This window comes from Corapipo altera, unplaced genomic scaffold (genome assembly GCF_003945725.1).
Source record: "Corapipo altera isolate COAL_440 unplaced genomic scaffold, ASM394572v1 57, whole genome shotgun sequence".
NCBI lineage: Eukaryota > Metazoa > Chordata > Aves > Passeriformes > Pipridae > Corapipo > Corapipo altera.
The window spans coordinates 3832524-3854709 of record NW_020884905.1 but is presented as its reverse complement, the minus strand read 5'-3'; positions in this window follow the sequence as shown (position 1 = coordinate 3854709).

The window sequence follows — 22186 nt, the reverse complement described above, 5'->3', positions numbered from 1 at the left end:
GATACTATATTTTCAGGTCTCATTCAGGTTGCAGCAATCAGGCTCTTGTTAGTATCTGCTCACCATTTCATCTCCAGGGAGGTAAAGAGACAAGGCCTTGGAAGCTGCACTCAGTAATTAAGTAGCATGTGTGGCATTTCATGGTTTTTGTGGACACATTCTAATCAGATCAGGATACAGCTACAGCCTCAGAGCATATTAGGCCCTCAGGAGATCTAGGCTGCTTTGAACACCAAAATTTTCTATGAATTCCATTCCACACGCTCTTCATAGGTACAACCAGCAACAGAACAACTTTTCATTCAGTGTTTTTGACGAAGTCAAATGCTTAAAACGGCAAACCAAAACCTGTGGAGAACTGTGCTTCTGATTCTCCTGCCAGATGTGGGAGCTGCACAGACTGTGGTTTGGGCAGTGGTTTTCTGCTTTCCTCACACTGACTCAAGTGCAGGCTGCTGTCAGAAGAGCCAATTTACATTCTCCTTTACCAACAGCAGCAACTGTGCAACCAAACACAACCACAAGATAAATCAGGGAGATGATCTGGCTGAAAATTAACTCTTCCTCCCCTTCCTTCTGCCCCAAATGTTTAGTTTTCACTTGCACACATGCCTCTGGTCTGATTTGTCCAACATGAACACTAGTTCTGGTACAAAAGCAAGAAATATCACAAGGGAGGTTTTCCCCTGTTGCAGCAGCCGAATCTTTCATCTGATGAAAGCATCAGTGTCGCCACGACCCAAGCTCCATAGAAACTGATCCACAGACTGTGCTGTTGTCTGCAATCAATGACTTACAAGATGTGAGGAAAGAGGATATTATTTAGATTAGGAAATCTTACCAATGCTCTTATTAGAAGAGGTAGTTTCTTTAGAGTAATCCTGTTTCTTCTTTATGGAGAAGATGCAATGTGTAGAAGCACATAGTTGTTTAGCTATGGAGAGAAGCTGCCTCACCAGGTAGATTAAAATGCCCATTTTATCACACTGAAAGCTCCCAGAATAGGAGGTAAAACATCAAATATGAAATTCTCCTCAAACCCTGAGCTGAGGTAATCCAGAGGGTATAAGCTCTGTGAAAGTCTCTGTGAGAAGAAAAGAAAGTTGGTTTTGATAACACTTCTCTCCAGTAATGTAGACTAATAAGATGGAGAAAGCAAATTCAAAACCATAATGGAGATTAGCCATCTCCACTGAGTAGGCTGCTTTTCTCTTGTTGCTTGCGTCTAACAAACCCCTTTTGTAGTTTCAGTTCTTTCTGGATACCCTGATAACTGCTGTCAAGAGGACTATTTGGACATTACTCCAAAGTATTGTTGCCATCTGTAAATATTTATACATATTATCAGAACTCTGAAAGTGTAAATTTCTGACAACCAAAATAAATCAAGCCATTTAACTAAAAAGACTTAGAAGTCAACTATAACAGTTGAAGAAAATAAGAACTCTAACCCTCTCCCAGCAGTGGGTTGAAAGGAAAATGTGCTTGTTTCTCAAAATGGGCTTGTCATTAGTGTAGTGAAGTTTTCCACTCCAGCACAGAAAAAGCATGCAAAGAGGTTTTAAAGAGACTAAACTGTCAGTGGGTATCTTCAGCACTCAGGAGAAAGGTCTTATAAAATCAGCAGCATGTGGGAGGAAAACAAGAGTCTGGAGCAAGCAGATATCACAGCTAACAAGCAAGAAAGGAGCTCACATCCTGCTAAAAAAATCAGGGCTGCTGCTGCTGCTTCTCTGCCCACTCAGCCAGAAATAAAGCACCAGGCCAGTTGCTTTACCTTTCTTGGCCACAAAATAAAAAATATCGCTCTACTTTGCACTACAGTAAAAGTAGTATTCATTTTAGAAAATTTATAATTCTTTAAATTATAAAAGAATCTTAAACTACCTATAGAAAATCAAGACAAGAATTTTCCTGGTAATTGGACTGAATTTTAAAATTAATTACATTTTTGCGCACACACACACATATATATATATCTACATGCACACATGCAATCAAACCAACATGTGAAAACACTGAAAGACTGCTACTGCATTTTGTGGTACTTTCCACCATTGCTGGTGAAGCACAAGTTTATTAAGAATTTGAAGTTTACTAACAAAATGCTCATACTTTAGAGCTAGTCAGGAATAGGTAAACCCTATGCCATAAGTAGTAACATCCACTGTCTAACATTAAGAGGAGTTACAAATCTTTATTGCCCAGAGAGGTGACTTCAGCTTCAGAACACTAAAGAGAGCAAGTTTATAAAGCACTTGTAATCCACTTGCTAATATACCTGTTCTCTCCAAATCCAGTGGTTCACAGATTCCTTGAACATGAGTATTACAACAGGAAATTGTTTTCTTTTAATGTGCAGAACTTCACCCACATGGGCTTTTTGGCATTGAGGTTTTTGGTGTTTGGGTTTTTGTTTTGGTTTGGTTTGGTTTTGGTTTTTAATATTTTATTTGTGTGTGTGTGGTTTTATTTTGTTTTTGCTTTGTTTGGTTGTGTGTTTGTTTGTTGGGCTTTTTTGTTTGGTTGTGGCTGGGTTTTTTGTTGTTGGGTTCTGGTGAGTTTGGGTTTTATTTTTGTTTTTTAAAAGGATTGCATTGTATTATTGCTCTTAAAAGGAAGGCATTATAGATTCTAAAAACTCATGAACTTTGCTGCACAGTTTTAGCACCTTCTACTGCATGTTATTTATGTCCATCCACAGGTGAATAGGACAGATGTGATGTATTACCTGATGCAGTGCCCACTAAAGTTAGCTGGAACATTTCCACTGACTTTAGAGAGCTTTGCACAAGACTATTAGAAGAGGCTTTCAATGAGAGAAATGCTGCACTCAGTTCTCATTAGCCATGTTAAACTATGAACCCGTTAACATTTTGGATATCTTGGTGCAGCCAAGGAGTGCAGAAAATATGCAGTCCCATGGAGCATACCCCTGCATTCAGAGCTTGAGTCTACTTTTGAAAGTAAATTTACTTCCCCTTAAAACAAAAGTAAAAAATATCCCCTTTTTTATTATTTTTCCTCGATGCAGTCTCATAGTGTCATACTGTCAAACACTCTCTTTCCCAAGAAACAAATTTTTTTTCCACAAATCAATTTAAGCAAACATCAAATTCCCCAAGGCAGTTGCCTTGCATGCACAACAGTCTCTCCCCACCCCAGAGAGATTTAGTCTGGAGTAGCAGTGCAACTCCTGACTGCTCTGTTTAAAACTCACTGCAGCCCTTCTGGGTATACAGCCTCCATACTTAACATGCATGCATGTCTTGTTTATAAAAAAGTTTCAATTAACAACCCAGACAAAAGCCATGCCTATAAATAAAGATACAATAAAACCACACAGAAGAATACTGAATAAAGAAGGGAACAGTAACAAGCAAAAGGAACCAGCTTTTCAAGCTCCATAGGGAACAGAGAGCATTCAGCAACTATCAGATTTAAGCCATTGATAATTCTCTCTTTTCCTGTTCACTTCAAATTAAACTTCTAGCATGAATCACTATCCAGAACATATGCATCAGATCCACATGGTTATTTACACAAAGCTCACGCTTTCCTGCAAGCTCCACATCTTTGCATCTATTGAGCACAACTCCTCCTGTCAGCTGCACTCCTGAGACCAGGCAGCATCAAGCTGCCTCGTTAAGAGCCATTCCCAGTGCAACCAAGCTAATTGCAATGAAGTGCTGACAGAGTGCCTTCACATATGAGGGAAACGTGCTGTGGTAAGAGCGAAAGAGAAGGAATGTCAGGGTGGAAGGTGACTCAAAAGCTTGTGCATTCCCAGGCCTCACTTCAGTTAGAATGTTTTTGCTTAAACAGGCTCCTCTGAGATACCGTGGAGTTTATATTTTTCGTGGGTTTTTTATTTTCAAGCTTTTTCAAAATAATGGGATACAACTGGAGGCACCTGTGCAGTACTCTGGGCACATATTCACAGAAATAAGAATTACAGCATGAACATATCCACCTCAACACACGTCCTCCAAGAGGTTTTGTAAAGAAGGGAGAAGATGGCCTTTGCAGGTCACTGAGGGAACTAACATGTATAGCATCTGGTAGGCTCTTGGAGCAGCACATTCCCAAAGACAGAATGAGAAGGTGCCCCCAGATACTCCCTCCTGCTTACCAGGGGGAACTCCAGCCCCAACACCTCTGCTGACCTCTAGGGAGGCAGCACTTTCTCTGCTGTGTTGTCCCAAGCCATTTAAATTTTTTGAACATAAAATTCAAGTTAACTATATAGAACAATCTGTAATCATGAGTTATTATAATTGCCTATTCAATCACAGTATAAATTGCAAAAAGTATATATTATAAAAATTCCACATAGAGATTCCCAAGACTGCAACAGCTGATCAAGCCTTGGCTTAAGATGCACTTCCGGGGAAGCTCTGTCCTGGCAAGCAGGCTGCACCCTCCTGTGCTGGCCTGGTTTTCCAAATCACAGAACTGTTGCTTCCCTAGTCCCTTCTATCCTGAAAACCTGATGTATTGTATTCAGTAAAAAACAATTTTGCTCTTGAGACTTAAAAGGGCTGTGTGTTTTCTTTGGGAGTAATACGTATCCCACAGAATTTTCTGTCTTGTCTTTCCTAATGTATCATCATCCTCATCCTCATCTTTATTAATCTAATCCTGCATTTCTGAAGGAAACCTGAAATGTGAAAGTTTGTGCCTTCACTCCATTTGATCTATTGTTTTTATGTTCTCCTTCAGTTTTTCCATCTACAGCGCTTATTTTAGCACTCAGCATTTCAAGGAAGCCAGGACAGATTATAGTTCCTGGTATCTGGAAAAAAAGTCTTCAGACAAACCCTGGTAGTCTGCTCAGTCTCAGCTTTCCCTCCATTGGCACCTGCAGCCAGGGGGGCACCCAGCTGGTGCATCACACATCAGGCCTAGGGATTTGAAAATTGTTTATTTCATTCCTCCCCAGGAATAACCCAGGTAGCTTCTTTCACAACCAAATGCTTATAAATGATGGGATCTTAATTCTAATAAGTTTTATCCAAGAGCAAAGAGACAGGTCTGCTGTCACACTGTCCCTACGTGCGACACTGCTGCAGCACAGCTGGTCTGCGAGTTTTCTTGTGTGAAGTAATCATCTAATAAAGGTCAGAAATCTGGTAATGACTAAAATATGTACAATAAATATTACAATCTTTCCTAAGCACTTAAGAAGCCTTGCTGTCTGCTGATGTACTTGATAGGGTTTGGCTAATGGCAGCTTATATCAGCAGAAGATGCCTACAGTGTTTTCCCCAGCATTGAATAAGGCAAACTTCTGTGAACCATGCACAAGCAGAAAAACACACATTTAAAGATCGAGTACCTTTTAAAAAAAAATATCACCTAAATAGGAATTGGTCCTCATAAGCACAAAGTCGATCATTGCCAACAAAAATCTTCCACAAAAGACTATGTGAGGAGATGACAGCAGCCTTCTCGTACCTACGAGACACCATAAAACTACATTTGAGCTAAATAAAGTAGCTAAATAGATTTAATAGTTCTGCATTTCAGAGAAACAGACACCAGAAGCCACCGACCAGGATATAGGCTGATAGATGGCAAGTCTTGGACTCTTTGAATCTGAACAATTTGGCTTCAGCAGTTCCCTTGGAGACGGAACATTATCGTGGGGCCGGAGCACTGGCGGGTTGCAGCTGTGGGAGCCCAGCCCCCAGCCTGGCCGGGGGTACACGGAGCTGGGGGCTGGGACCTGGGCACAGCACTCGCTGGAAGGCAGGCTTGGATGTCTGAGCAAGGAAACAGCATTATGCTCATTTCCAGTGCTTGAGGAAAGAGGACATTGTGTACTTTTTTTGTGTGTGTGTGTATGTGAATAGAACAAGTTACATTTCTGCCAAGGAAACACACGCTCCTGCCAGCGTCTCCTAACAGAGCAAGCACTGACTGGTCTCCTGGGCAGAGACAAGAGTGAACAGGAGGAGTCTTGGCACCCCCTTCCTCCTCCCCAGTAAGCGACATTTATGAACGCGATTATCCTAATCAGTTCTTGTTTTTGCAGAAAGCAGGGAAAAAACCCTCGGTGCTTGAATCAACTGAGCACATCAAGTGTAGAGGCTAATAAAGCCCTTTATTGCAAACTGAAGTCAGATTTCAGTCTGAGTAGTTAATGTGCTTTGGTCAGCTATTTGTTTTTCTCTTAAATTTGTTCCTGACCGCTTCACTTGCGGTGAGGTATTTGTGTCTTTTTATTACTTTTATTATTTATACGAGACATAAACCAAACACACTTTCCATCCTAACTAGCAAAACAGTCCAGTGGTCTGTTTCTCTTACACAGAAACAGCCTGAAGGCATGACAGCTATCTTTCCTCTCCTCATATTAGCCCTTAAACAGGCAAGACTTTCTCTAAGGCCAACTGTCCCGATCCATCATCGCAGATTATCAGCAAGCTCATACCACCATAGCGACATGATGAAATACCAGTTTCTGTCTAACTTGTGCTGTTTCCTAGCATCACTAATGGCTCAACATCCGCAGCAACACCAGAGGTTAAGGACAACCAACAGTCTGCCAATCAATTTTTGTACAAGGCTTTATTCACTTAATTAGGATATAAATCAGCAAAGACACAAAATAGTGACTGTCATAAACAGAGTTTATGTATTATTGTGTGCTATCCTGGGGCTTTTTGATGAACAGGAAACCCTCAGAGCAGAAATGTTGCCCAGCTTTACTTTCTGCTATATAGTGAGGCAGTCTGCATGGAATGACAGACTGATTCAGAATTCGTTTAAAGTCCATATTGGAAACTGTAATTTTATCACCACTTTTCGGTTTTGTGCTGGGGAGCTATTTAATAAAACCCTTAAATTTCATTAAAAAGAATAACTTGTTTATAGCTGTCCTTGCAGCTTTGGTTAATTCTATAGTAATTGCTGTGCAGGTCAGAGACCAGAAATCCAGGCCAAGTTTAAGCCAGCCAACATGGATAACAGTAACTTCTCTTTCCCAGCATACCCTGTGACATGGGTTTCAGAACCCACTAGAGAAGCAGGGGAAGTACCTAGAGCAGCTTGTTCTCTCTGAGCTTCTGTTGCGAACCCTGTACCACAAAGCTTCAGCAACCCTGAGTACGTGATATTCAGCTCAATCACAAGATTTTTAACAGATGTGGCTGGAAGGCTGAAATGTAGCATTAACTGCATGCCATACCCAACAGGGCATGGAAGTTGAAAGCAAAAAGATGTTGTGGGAAGAAACTAAAATTTAAAAAAAACCCCAAAAAATCCAGCAGGAAGATCAGAAGAAAAATGCAGGTGAACGCATGGGGAAATAAGCCTGATTAAGAGTAGGAATACCTGAGAGAAGCAGCTAGGGACAAAGAAATGAGAGGCAATTGATGCTGTCTTATTGATGACGTGACAAATGCTCACTACACATTCAAACAAAAGAACCTGTCTTCCCCAGTTAGCTGGGTTAATTAATTTCCAGTTCTTGGAGCTGGTTTTGGCTAATTTACCAACAGAGAAAATTACAGTTCTTCCCTGGAGCTGCAGCAGAGTGCATTTTGAATTTCCCCAAGCCACTGGTTTCCTTTTTTCTCAAAAGAAAATCCTTTCAGCCTTTCACCTAAACACAGGCAGAGGAGGAGACGGAGGTTGGAACATGTACAGACTACAGCAAGCCCTCATGCACAAGTGCTCACACCAAAGGAGGTGGGTAGAGTACTGTACAACATACTTAAGGATCCTCAGACCTCTGACCTCTTTATTTGTCAAGCTAATTTACATCGCCATTGGGGATGGTGTTCAGCAATGCTGCTTTGGACAATACCATGCTGCAACACACCTGTGCTTACACCAAACACACCACCAGATGAAGGAGAAGATTCTTAAACTATCAGCGAATAATACTAATAGTATGACAAATCCAGTGCTGGGCACAGTTGCTGAACAAAGTACATCTGTTTATAACAGTTGCTATCTCAGGGACACTACAAAGAGAAGTGGCTGTCAACAACCTTCTGTATCTTAATTGATCTTAATTGGTTAGTCCAGGCTGGGTTAGTGTGGTCTGCTGCTCCTTGAGTTAACAGTGGCTGGCCTGTTGAATACACTCTTATATTTACGTTAGCACGGTAGAGGTCTAAAAATCTCAGTATGTAACCTTGATTTTTTAAATCAATGTGTATAAAAATCTTGCAAATTCCAATTAGATTATAAAATGCAAACCCTACAATATAAATTACAAAACAGACCCCTGAGAACAAATTCAACAGCTTCAGAATCAATATTCCTCAGTGTTAATTGTGGCAACAAACTGTGTTGAAATTCTCATGTCCCTGATGGGTTTCCAGCTTTCATTTTCAGATGTAAACAGTCAAGGAAATCATGCTCGAGTTCCTTCTTTCCCTGGAGAAAGGGATATGTAAAGCTTTCCAAAGCTCTGTCAATTCCTTTGGCACCTCCTAGTTGAGATCTTCCCTTGCCAAAGAATGAGTATTTTACCTTGTGACACTTCTCAAAAATGTGACACAATGTACTAGACATTTGTTCAGCCTTACATTTGTTAGTGCATTTCCATGGGCTTGACAGCAATTCTGTCCCCAGCTGAGTGGATTGGGCTAGTAACCATTTGTTCTAGGCTACATTTAAAATGGAGTTGTTGAACACAGAACCACAGTCCTGAAATATTACAGTTTTTCAACCTTGTGAAACTGTGACCTTGGAGAAAGGACATGGGTTCAGGCCATGACTAGAACTAAGGTTCAGGTTTGGGTTAGTGTTTATTTGGGCTTTATCTTTGTCTCTCTGTTAACCCTAAACCCAAGTATAATACTAGGCATGGACTGAACCTTTTTCCACATTTGACAGTCATTTCTTAAAATGTCAAGTCCTCATGCAGCCCACCCCTTTGTTTGGTGACCACTTTTTGCCTCTATACCACCTGGACCCCTTGGCTTTCTCCCCTTTTTACCCTAACTGCAACTCTGGGATACATCCCCTAAGATCACTGGAGCTCTTTCAAGAACTGATTCTTACTGCTTTTTCACTTTGATAATTAGCCTTATCAAACTCAAGCTAGTCCCGAGCTGTGAGTATGTAGTCCTTGCTAATCTTAGCACAGCTCCACCAACTTTGAGAGTTGATTATCCTGGCCCTGAATATAGGCTGTATTTCCTGGAAAGGAGATGAGAAATTAGAATATTCATTTGCTTAGACCAGCTTGCAGCCTGCTAGCATTGCAAGCTGTAAGCACTGTGCTGTTGTAAAATATATTTGTGGCCACTTTCTTGTCTTAGCATTAGTATTTTATGAAGCTAAAGCACAAAAATTAACATTGTACTACTTGAATCCGTTAACTGATTCTGTCTCTCAGCCCTCATTTTGGACCTTTGGAGTATGGCTGCAGAGAATAAACAGACCAGGAATGCTACACTGCTTGCTGGAATCCTAAAATAGGAAAGTTGGTGAGATGATGTTTCTATATGACATCAGACTACTTGCAGAAGGAAAGGGAACAAACAAAACAGTTGATGCTGTCAACAACTGCAGACCTGTAAATGCTAAAATGACTAAGGCAGGTGGCAAAAACCTCTTGAAGAAAAACTACAGCAAACTTCTCACTCCGAAAGTAGTAATACAGATCACTTGGCACAAATAGTATATTGTAAGTTGAGGAGCAGTCGTCAAGATTCCTTGGGGATTAGATGTATTTTGCAACAAATAACACCTGCAAGAGCACTACAGAGCCAAGGGATATAGTGGGTAGAACAGGAAAGGGATAATGATGGAAATGTTTCTAGCCAAGCTCACCCCTTTCAGGAAACATTACAATACCACATACCAAAGAGCCTGGGTTGTTTTTCTTGCTTTATCATTTGATTTTCCATATGGTTTAATAATTAGCCACCTTAGTTCATGGTACCATTTCACTTCTTTAGGAAACCTGTCTTATAAAATGTTTCCTCAAAGCAGTTTGTAAACAGAGAACAGAAACTTCATAACACTGGCTTTGTGTGTACAGCAGCAACAGAATTAACACAATTCCCAGAGTTCTGCCATAAAACAGTGTCGCTCAGGTCTGCTTAGCTGGCAAGATAGTATGGAAATAGTGGCCAAGATGGCATGGTTGTACTGATCTCTTGAAACTCCATCAGCATAAAAAGGTTAGTTGGTACAAACAGAGCATGGGGTGCAAAAAAACTCCCAAACATCTATTGCCTCGACAAGCCAGTTGCCATTAAAGTAGATGCAGTACCTAGGTTACTTGCTACTGAACAACAGAAGTATTTAGTGAGCTCAGGCCATTGCACAACACTGTCTGAAAAGAAAGGGAGGAATTAGTTTTTCCAGACTTGGAGCTGTATCAGAGACAGCTCAGATGCATTCACAGCTGGTTCTTATTGGACCCAGCATTGACGTGAGTGAGCACCAAGCAGCAAGTGACCTGGTGTGTCTTTGTCAGTGGAACTTAAAGCAGACCAGGACACTACAGTCATATAGAAAGTACCTCAGACACAGTTACAGACTGGCCTTCAAAAAGGCCCCAAAACAAGCAAAACTGAAAACCCCCCAACATACAGATTTAGTCATCTTAAAAGGTTAAGCAGCAAAAAAAAAACGTAGCAATGGCAAATATTGGCTGTGCTTCCTAATTGGTATCCACAGCTAAATCTGATTTCACCCCAGACTTTCTGCTAGCACTGTGTACCAATTCCCCGGCTTTTATTAAAACCAAGATCATGTTGTAAATTAACCAAGTTTATGCTGCATTTGAATCACTCTTTGCCACTGTCCTTCTTTTTCCAAACATGATGACATTATGCTGCCTTTGCAGGCCTGTGCCAAAACTAACAAACCTTAGGTACTTCCTAAGCATTTTCATACGCATGAGTATTTTCAATCCTGCTCTTTTTAGAAACATGAAAAAGTTTACTAAATCAATACATTCTAATACAGTTTCAGAGTTGCAAAATGAAAGAAATATAGGTGTTACAACAGAAGTTATCTGCATTTGCCTGCATTAATTTCTCTCCTCTATTTACCTTTTCTCTTGAAACCTCATTTTCAATGACCAGAGTTGCTTGGATAAACAACTAAGCACATCCAAAAGAAACAACAGCAAAAGTCAAAGAAAATTCTTAGGTCAGCAACATTTTAAAATGTCATTATTTCAAACCAGGATTTTGCACAAGCTAACATTTCTTAGATCTCAGCTTTAGTAACATATTTGTTCAGAGATGCATTTTTTCCTCACCGCATTAGCAATGTACTGAATTTCCTATATATTGCCTTTGTTAGAAAACCAGCTATTTTTTATGCCTCAAAATTTAAAAAAAGCACATCACCAGTCCAGCCTTTCATCACTTGAGGTGGATGAGAAACCATCTGCATAGGAACCCGCTCCATACTAATGAATCTACAGCAAAACTCTGGTAACTCAAGCCTGCATTTATTGGAATTGCTCCGGCTGCTGGACGGCAGAGCAGGGTCAGCACCAGCTGCGCTGCATCCTGTCGGGGCTGTCCGCCTGCTCCTGCCTTTCTCCGCCTGAGCAACGACCCCGGGGAGCTCGGCCCCGGTCCCTGCTCAGGCACTAGGGCACAGCACTGTTCCTCTGTGACACTCCCAGGGAATCCCTGGGAGCTTTGGGAGCAGGAAAATACAGATTTATGCATTATTACAATTGGTATGAAACCACAGGAAAATGTAACCACGCCTAAGCCCAAGCAGCTGGGCTCAGCTCTGGGAAGGCAGAATATCCAAGTCTTGCCTTCAGGTCCCAGCTATGAGGGGCAAGAGCCGAGGCACTGCTCAGTGCTGCGTACCCCGGTCTGCTCCCTCCATCTGAGCTGCTGCACAGTGAGACCTTGCTGCTTTTGGTCTCCTAGACTTTTGCTTCTATGCAAAATCCTTTGGTACTACCTTGGTGCCCAAGGAAAGGAAGAGTAGCCTTAACTTGCCACAGGAACTGGCTTGCCCCCCTCCCCAGCCAGGAGAGACACCACCACCACCACGAGCAGGATCAAAATAATTGTGAAGTTTTCAATTTTAACTGCAAGTTAAATGAAAGTGGGCAGAAAATTGAGCCATTGCCTAAGCTCCTAATCCACAAAAATCAGATTTTGCACATACTTCGGAGGACATATCATAACATGTGAATTTATGAAGGATTTTAAAGCTGATAGTTCATTTTGCTTAACACACACATTTTTCTCCAGATCAGTTTGCCCTCCATATGGAGCCATTCCTCTCTCCCTACTAGCAAAGAAGCATATATTTTTTCTTGAGTCTTAAGTGAAAATAAAGGAATGCAGGGCTTATCTGACATTCTGTTTACTCTTATATATCACCATTGTGTAAGAATTGTAAATATTTTCCATGTGTTAGCTAAAGCAATCCTTCCATTTCAGCGTCTGCAAGATCTATCCACACAGCCTTTCAAATTAGCCTTAATAAATTATTTCTGACAAAAGTCAAATAAACACAGTTCAAGGACTCTTCCTACTCCCCACTATTTGCTGTAGTTTATTCTCACATGCAAAATCACCACAGAGTTCATATTCACTGTAACTCAGCAATTTTAGGTTCAAAGGCCACATTTCAAAAGTAAAATTCAAGCACATTCACTTTTTTAAGCTGCCTTACCTCTGCTTGCCAGGCTCAAAGTGGGCTCCAACACCGAAGGTGGTTGATTCCTTCCCTCTGCATCCCGTACCAGGAAACAGTCCTCAGGCAACAGCCCCACCCACGCCACACAACCCAAACACCTGTAGCCTGGTGGCAGGTATAGGCGTTTGACCCACTGATGTTCATCTAACAAACCCTCCCACTGGGCTGGGGAAATGGTAACAGAAGGCACATAAAAGAAATCCCATTTAAATAATTTAAAAACAAAACACTACTTTTGGCACCAAAACCTCAAGTCAATCAACGAACTGATCAGATAAGGAAAGAGAAACATAACGGTTTAATGCAACCCTATTGCTCCAAAGTCACCATTCAAATGAAGTGGTCTCCCTTGCTAGAGTCCTATCTCCATAGACAGGTTGCTGCACTCAGTGAATTTTTCTGGGCAAGAGGTTGATTACTGTAATGGTCAAAAGTTAAAGTAGATTTATGAACATAAAATTCTGTGTGAACAGATACTCGAGCAGAACCATAAATGTCAGTGCATACTTAATATGGGAGAGTTAACTTGGGCAAAAAAACCCATGAACCATACTCTTGTGCCTGTTGATTTATCTAACTAAATGAATTTCTGTAAGGATAATATCTGGATGAATACACTGTAGGAAAGTATTTATACAACCCCAAACGATCATAAATTCCAATATACTGGAAGTTTGGATTTTAATTAATGTTCCTTTTACCCTCCACCTCTCCTTCCTTTGTTATTTATTCATGTCCCTTGTAGTCCTTATTCCAAGCTGGCTGCTCAGATGGGAAAATGTCTTCCTCTGCAAGAAACATCATAATTAGACTGAGAATAGGATGAGAGTTTTCTGTGAAAAGTCAAAACAAGAACCCTGCAGAGAGTTTACTAAAGAAAACTCAAAGCTTTCTACAAGGATACAGGCAACTTCTCCTGTTTCTCTTTCACCCTTCAGCACCCAAGCAACGAGTGAGTCACCTCCATAATGCACCCAGCATACAATAATCACATCATACAAAGTAGATGTCTCAAAAATTTTTTTCCAAGAGATCTCCAAAGCCATTTGAGCTGCCCCTTACCACTTCTTCCAGTTTCTCATCCTATTTTCAGAGCATTCATCATGGATAAAACATACACCCTCAGTAAAACTATTGCCTGTGGCTTTTTCACTATTAAGTATGCTTGTTTATTTAACTGTGCTTGTCTCCAGTCTGAATGCAGTGCACAGTAGGAAAAATAAAAAATGGAGAAGATACTCTACAGAAGGAACCCCTTTTGTAGGTTAGACATGTCAGGCTAGAGATGGAGGAAGATATCCCAGGGCAGGAGCAATACAGTTGCTACAGGATGCTCCAGCCTGTTAGGGTAGCAGGAGATGGTGGGCAAGGATAGATTGCAAAGAGTCAGGATACCCCTAATTCCTAGCAAGACAAGAGCACTGCAGTGCAAAGGTCCACAAAAGGAAAGACAGACTTTGCAGCCAAACTTCAGACTTCCTGCAAAGGCTGGGCAAAGAAAATAGCAGTACTAAAAAGGAAAACTCTTTTTATTCAAATTACAGAGTAAACAGAGGTTAGATGAGACTGAGGTATCCCAGCTCCCAACCTGGTGGTCAGCCTCAGAATGGGAGCTGAGAAGAGCAGTACTGAGCCTCAGCCATACCAGAGATGCTGGCCATGGTCACACAGGTTTCTAAAGAGGAGAATACTTTTGTACTGAATGTCTCACTGAACTGTGTGATTCACCCAGCTGTGGCACAACATTCATCTTTCCAGCACGAGGAACTTTAAAATAAACTGGCCACAGTTAAGTGGGGGATCCAGTGCATTTCAACATCTTTTAATCATCAATGATGATTATTAGACTAATTCTTTTGACCTACAAATCAACTTTACTAAGTCAGGATATTTTCTACCTCCATCATTCTGCAGAACATTCTTCTATGTAAGAGTGAAAAGTTTATTAAAAAATACAGGGCATGGCATCATTGCTTAAAGCAAAAGTTTTCTCAGAACACGAAGTCAACGAAACATGGTTGTTTCAAGTTTACCCAGGAAAACAGTATTTCTTCACCATATGAATCCTTTCATGGTGCCTCCTGTTCCTGGGAGTGTTTAGTTTACAGCATGGCATTTAACACTTGTGCAGATTCACTCTCCCACAAATTCTGTGTGCTGTGACAAAGACACTGTGCTGTAAACACACTGGATGAGAACTGGAAGCAGAAAAAAGGAAGAACAGCCTCTTACATCCTACACACTATCCTTTAATGTAGCTTACAGATTTATAAATGAACGGTATTTTAAAAAAGCCGGCTTTGGCAACAGAGATTGTGCCTATAAAATAACAGCTCTTGAATTCCACTTTTTCATGGATGTACCTGCTGTTTGGGATAAAATTGCTTTGATGTTATTTGCAATAGGAAACAGTAATGAGTATTTCACCGTTTTGCCTTTGCAGATAGCACGGTGAAAAGAAATTACTGAGAGGAACGAGAAATACGTACTTCAAAATTTTAGGGAAATTTTCTTGATTTAAAAATATAGTGAAGGACTACTTTTTTTCTTTTTTTGCACCTGGCAAAATGTGTCTAACAGCAAGAAAAGTTAGAAAACACTTAGAGCACAGTCTTTTAACCTTTCACGTTTTACTGCAGATTGCTGAAGTAGTTAAAGCAGAACAGAGACCTTCCCCCCAGAACGTCAGCTCTCAGACATGCATCATCTTTAAAGTGCTAAAGTGAATAAGAAAGCCCCATATGAAAAAAAAGTGAGGCAGAGAAAAATTCAGTGCCTTGGCAGGGTTACTGGCAGAGCTGGGCTCTCCACTGTGCTGTGCCCTGCAGAGTGGTTTACATTGCTCCCTGGGAACCACAGGGTTACCTTCCTTGAATGGCATTTTGGCCAGGGAACGTCATTCTTCAGAACTGATGCCTAAATGAAACAGAGCAGATAAGAGGTGCCCCCACACGCCTTAAAGTAGATCGTATAAATCTCAAACAATATATTATTACATCCCAAATCCCCTGGATTTAGACCTATCAAGATCTGCTCTGAGTTTCCTCTGTCTGGGTACCAGAACCTGATTCACTCAGGTGATAATCAGGAGTTGTGACACAGAAACCAGTACTAATTCTCTGCTATAAAATCTGCGTCAAACCTCCAGATGTCTCAGACAAGGTGGCCTAAACAGATATTTTCTTTCTCTGATTTACAATGTGTGAACCTTTTATTATAAAGGTAATTCCACTGTATTGCAGCACCTGAAATATGCAGAAATAACAAAAACTTACAAGAAATAGGTTGCTAAGACCTATTTGTTACTATCAGGATTTAAAAAGAAAGGAAATAATCACAAGGTGCTTTTATTGCAAAATGAACTCTAACTGTGAGAGGAGGAAGATACATAAACAGACATCAACAGTAAAGAGCCAGTTGTTCATCGGATCTGCAGGAGAGAGTTTTAGGTGGGAAATTCCCACTAAAGGCTTCAATAATTCATACACAAAACTCCATGTGCCTTGATTGGAAAACAGACTTGCGGTATTAGATACCAGTGACATTCTAGCAGGCAATAAGGTTTCAGCTCTGTGGCATTTGCCTGTTTGCACAGGCCTGATAGGAACATCAAAAGAAAACCACTGCCATGGAGAACTGTTTTTCTTAAATAGCATCACCAGTGAATGGTTCTTATTACTGTGTTATGGAGAGTAAAACCTGATGCTTCTGCAAGATTTATATGATAGCTTTGATCAACCAGTATTCCTCACAAAAAAAGAAATGGGCAACCCTTCCATGAGAGTGTTTTTACTATCCAAATGACATCCACATGAAGTTATCAAGTATTTTGTAAGAATAAAACAAAGATTTGAAATTTCCTCAACAGGCTGCCAGTACCTATTTGAATTCACAACCAGAGGCATAGAGTTGTGTGATATAATTCAGTAAATCAGCTTAAAATAGGCTTAATTTTAGTACTAAAATCTTAGGGAAAATAAAGCTAAGTTTTAGGGACAATGCAAGCTTGGTTAAGTCTGAATCACATGTTAGAAGCCTTTAGTCAGGGGTCAAATAGTGTGCACTTCAATGGCAGTCAGTCCTGGGGAAGGTGAGAAGTTCACAGAACATCCCTGAAATATCTTAGTCCTTGACAATGAATCACAGCTCATGACACACGATGAGCTGTTTCCTTAAATTTGGTGACTGATAAAAGAACAACTCTACTTCCTTTAAAAAATATTTTAGCACTGTGCAACAGCTTCACACGTCTGTATTTACAGGACTGAACAGTCATTTCTTCCCACAAACTTAAGATCTTTCCCAAAGGGTTTAACACAACAAACATATTTAGCCCATACAGTTATTTTCCCCCCCTACCTACTACTTGTCTAAGAGCAATGTGTGATTTTACTATTTTGGTTGCTATTCTAAGGCATTTGATGAGCCCTGAATGCACGTTGCAGTCTGTGTGGGTTTTGCAGGCTGTTTTCTGGAAGTATTTCTTTAATAATGAAGAACTCTAAGCCACATGCTAGTTTTTTGTCTCTAGTGAGGTAACCTAACTTACAAACTCACTTCCAAAAGACAAAGGTAAAAGTGTCAAGCTAGAAGTGTGTTTGCTTTATCCAAATGGAAGAGTGGAAATGTGAATGGATGGCAGTCAGTGCAGGAATGGCAATGAGCTCAAGGAAAAAAGAGGAAGAAACCTTCCTGAAAACTTGGATCAATGAAACAGTTTTTAAGCCTCCCTGGTGAGTGGGCTTCATCACATACAGTGCTAACTAGAGCAGTCCTGGCCACAGCATGGACACACTTTAAAGTAGCTGCCAGTTAAAAACATCTGGGAACAGGCAATAGGGAATAGGGTGTATAAGGGGTGGGATAGTTACAGCTGATTCATGTATGACTAATGTTTTCCTTGGAGGCCTAACCAAGTGTTGCTGAGAAGAGGGACACAAGAGCAGCAGTGGCCCATTGCTGGCTGTCCTTGTCAGGAATGAGCCCATTGGCAGCCTGGAAGCCATTGAGCTTCACAAATCCCGAAGTGGCACACTGGGAAACACAGCCCAGTGCTCCACACTGGCAGCATTTCTCTCCATTTAGGAGAGTGACATTGCCCACAACCATACTGTGAGTGAGGAGATCTCAAGTGCTGTCCTCTGTGTGCTGCAGCAGACAGAGCCTGTGGGCTTTGCTGTAGAGCATCTCTTACTAATTAACACATTGTTTGTATGTTTGCACGTGTGCTGCACAGAACACTTGTTTCAACCTTCTCTGGGGTTTTTATAATGAAACCTACCCAAGTCATTGAAGCCAGAATCGCTCCAGTGCCTTGCTACCTTGCACACTCTGCTCAAAACACATGCATTTTTAAAAAATGAGCACAGTATTTTGCACTGGTTGGTCTGAAAGGTGAGCCTTCTTGACTTAAATGCATAAAGCAGGACCAGCATCACAGTTGTTGGAATTTCAGCTGCTAATAAGAGCTTTTAATGCTGATTAGAGTCGAGGAAGAGGGCTTTACAGCTGCACAGCAAAATTCATATGTTTGGAGAAAACGGGTAGTGTGCTGAACTAACATTGCAAGAAGTATGCATGACATGAGAGACTAGGGAATAGGTCCTGTTTTCAGTAAAAGTCTAAAGAATGAGGGAAGAGCTGGGGTTCAAGGAATCATCTTTGGATCTGAACCACACTGGCAGCTGTCAAAACTGTCTGCTTGCCAGATTATAGTTCTCTTATTTGGTGCTAAAAAACAGCTTACACACTTGAGAGATGCTTTGCTGGTGTAAACAGAATTTGACTGAAGTTGAAGGAGTAGGTTTATTTCAGCAAATGCCTCCAGTTTTACACACATTGGTTTCTTTCAGTGCTGTGAAAAATCTTTTTAAAGGTTTGTAAGCAGGAAGTAACATTCGAGTTCTCCCACCTAGAGACAGAAGCTGCATACTTGCATGGCAGTGACTCTGATCTCCTTTAGTCTCCTTCCATATAACTGTTACCTTCACTGATTGTGTCAAAATAAACTTATATCATTGTATTTCTACACTGGCATCACCAGCATATATAAGCTCTGAGAATTATGAGTTCATTCACATTTAAGAACTTGATTTTTGTAAGAACTGTTCCCCAGTGTGAGGAATGCTGTCTATGGAAGATTTACATATGGATTCATCCCGGCTCACTGCAGGTGCTCAGTCAGGAACAGAAGGCAAAATTAACCATACCCAACACCTTGCCAGAGCTAGATTTCTGAAGTTCCCAGTATAACTGTGGCCTCCTGGGTAGGTGATCCCATGATGCAGGTGATGGGCACAACCCACACGGGAGAATTACTCTGTCCACAGAGCAAATCATCCTGTTCTTTCCATGGCCCACTGGGACGGCAGCTGGCCCAGGCAAGACCTCTTGGTTTATGACAGACCCTTGTTGTCTAGCATGTACCAAAATATGAGTCAGTTCAGGGACACACGTTTGAGGGAAGTCACAGAAAAATTAACTAAGCACTGCCAGTAAAAACATGGGTGTACTTACTCCGGCTTTGTAATGGTACAAAGCGTGTCAGCTTGATACATGCTTTCCAGTGTAATCATCCCTCAACTCTCCCCGGATAAAGCCAGTACAATCATGCTACAACACTCATAATCACAGCATTAATCCAACTTTCTCTGTCAACCAACCTGACAATAACCTCATCATGGATTTCTTCCTTTTTCCATCTTTAATTATCAACATCGTCTCCCCACATCATCAGACTCAGGGCACTGCCAGCTTAGTCTATGTAAATTAAAATAACAGCCTCACCTTCCTTGTGTAGGTGTTTGTCATTCTGTACCTGCTCCTGCCTCTCTCTCTTGACCATCTTCCCCACCACCAGCACCCTTCGTCAGCTTACATGTGATTCTTCTGCCCTGGGTATCGGAGCTGCCTGATGAGCTCTTTCTGGGGCTCTAAAAGAGGGTTTGAAACATTCTGTCAGAAGACTGTGACCCAAAACCCCACCTTTGGGTCTCTTTCCTCTTAAAGCGAGGGCAGCTCTGTTTGTGACCAGAGTCCCAGATGGCACAGGTGCCTCCTGCAGCAGAGATGCTGTACAGACCTATCTGGAGACCTGGAGGGTGCAGGGCCCCTCATCGCTCCCCACATGGCAGGTCAGTGAGACAGCAATTTAACTATTAAGCTAAAAATGTGAGTCATCTCCCTCCCCACCAAAACCCACACGCATCTTTCACCAGCAGTGATATTTAACTTTGTCCAAAAAGGGTCACAACAGCTCTGTCTTTCCCATCACACGCTCCCACTGGGCATACATGGTCTGTCATGTCTGCACTCCTTCAAATCTACACCTGAACACTCACTTTCCCCGAGGAGCCCTTGAGAAATGCTGCCATGCACCCCTCGGCTGCCCCCAGAGCTGACAGCTGCCTCCCCTCTCACTTTGAGCTCCACTGCAAAACCCTCTTGGGACAGTCAAATTGCCACTTTGATCCTGCCTGAGGCCACAGATCTCCCAGCAGTAGGGCAACCGCTCTGCCTCGCTGCTCCTGTGTAAGCTGGACAGGGAAAGACAGGAGTTTGTTCTTTTTCATGATGGGTTTTTTTATTTTGAACTCCTGAGCCTGTTTTTTAGCAGCGGAGGGACTCCCCAGAGGCAGGACTGCCACTGTACCTGTTCTGCTTGCAAGGCAAACACGCTCTGTCTGACCATCCCAAGTATCAGCACTGCAGTTTGTGACTTTTGGCCAGAGCCTTTTGTATTTCATGGCCCTTCTTCTCAACGCAAAAGCCAAAGAGAGTTGCTTAGCTTACACACACCCCCCTGATTTGTCTGAAACACTGTTAATAAAGGGTATATCACAGGGTCATATGCACAAGTCAGCAGCATAAGTCCTGTCTATAATAATCCTGCCCAGCTGGCTGATGCCCAGCACTATATCCTGAGTTTCCAGTGACAGGCACTATCCCAGCCCAATGCCCTTGGCATGCTGGGGACAGGCTGTGGCCACAGCCAGTGTGTGGCAGCCCTGGAAGCCTGCCAGGTCCTGCTCCTTTCAGGCATGAGTCTTCAGTCTCCCATTTCCACACACTTCTTAACTGCTTCCTTCATGTTATTTTATTGGTGTGATTTAAATTTTCTGTGACATGTTTTGGCACTCAAAAATATTTCTGCTGCAAATGCCCTGTGTGCATGTTCCTCTGAAATCTTCCTGTTTATTTTATTTTTTGTTCTTAACAGTCAATGTTACTAATCACTTTTAGAATCATGAACTAATAAAAATATTCATAGAGCAAAGAATTTCCCTACATCCCAAGCTCTTACAACCCCATGGGATATGCCTCCTTGTATGAAGGACAGACTTAGAATTTTTTAATCCTTTCGCCCTGTTTACAAAGCAAATCTGGAAGTTAAATGCTTAGAGCACTGGGAAAACCACAGCCACTTGCACAGATTGCAGTGTGATTTTGCAGGCACACCGTAAAAGATCTACTGACAAAACAGTGGTGAGCCACTTAATGCATTGCTAAATACCATTAGCTTTCTCTGCCTAACACTCAGTATTTTGGTTTTTAGAATATGATTTATTTTTTTGTCAGCACAGTATGTTTTTTACTAGAGCCAGCAGTTTACAAGCAGCAGTAACAGCAAAATAGAGCCTCCACCCAAGTATTTTTTTAACCAATTCTTCAGACATACATGCCAAAATAACTGGATGGAAAAAAAATCTGTCATTTAAACAAAAGTGCAGGAGTAACACTTCTGTGCTGCTCTTCGTCCTCAGCTATCCATAAACCAACTCCTTTTTAGATTTTTCCTAAACACAGTAAACCTGCAGCTCAGCAGTGCAGGCCAGACAGGCGAGACTGGCTGCACAGCCGGGAGACACCTCGGTGTGCATCACCTTCTGGACAAGCTGCAGTGAGACCCTGAAGGCTTCCAGCAGATCAGGGACTATAGATGTGTAATTTGAGTCATAAACTTCTTCAAGCAGGTGAAGAGATGTAATTTGATCTTTCTTACACAAAGTATAAATGCACAAAGATTGGCAAGGCCACATCTAGGGTCTGAGATTTGGGAACACTGTACAAAAACATATGCTGCAAACAGACTTCCAGCCTCATAAATATCTGCTTTACAATTACAAAGTGACAGCTGTGAAAATTTATCAAAATATTGTCTCCTTTTCCTTTTATAAGTCTTGGAAGGAACACTGTGATAAATTTAATTCTGTTTAAATTAGAAGAGCTCTGGACTGTGTTTTTTCTGAAACTGGTACTTGGTATTTTTTGACTTTACAAAACGTTTGCTTCACTCATAGTGCTTGACAGAACAAACACCCACAACATTGACACTTATTCTGCAATATGGCAATAGTCTTACTTCTTGATGTCTAAAAATACTCATGCAAACGCATCACAATTTGTTGGCTAATAATTACATTTTAAAATTAATTTCTCAAATGAGACACTGATCATGTTTTTCCACCATGTTTCTGTCAAAATACAAATCTTACAGGCAAAGGTGAACAGCAGCTCCAGCATCTTTAGGCTG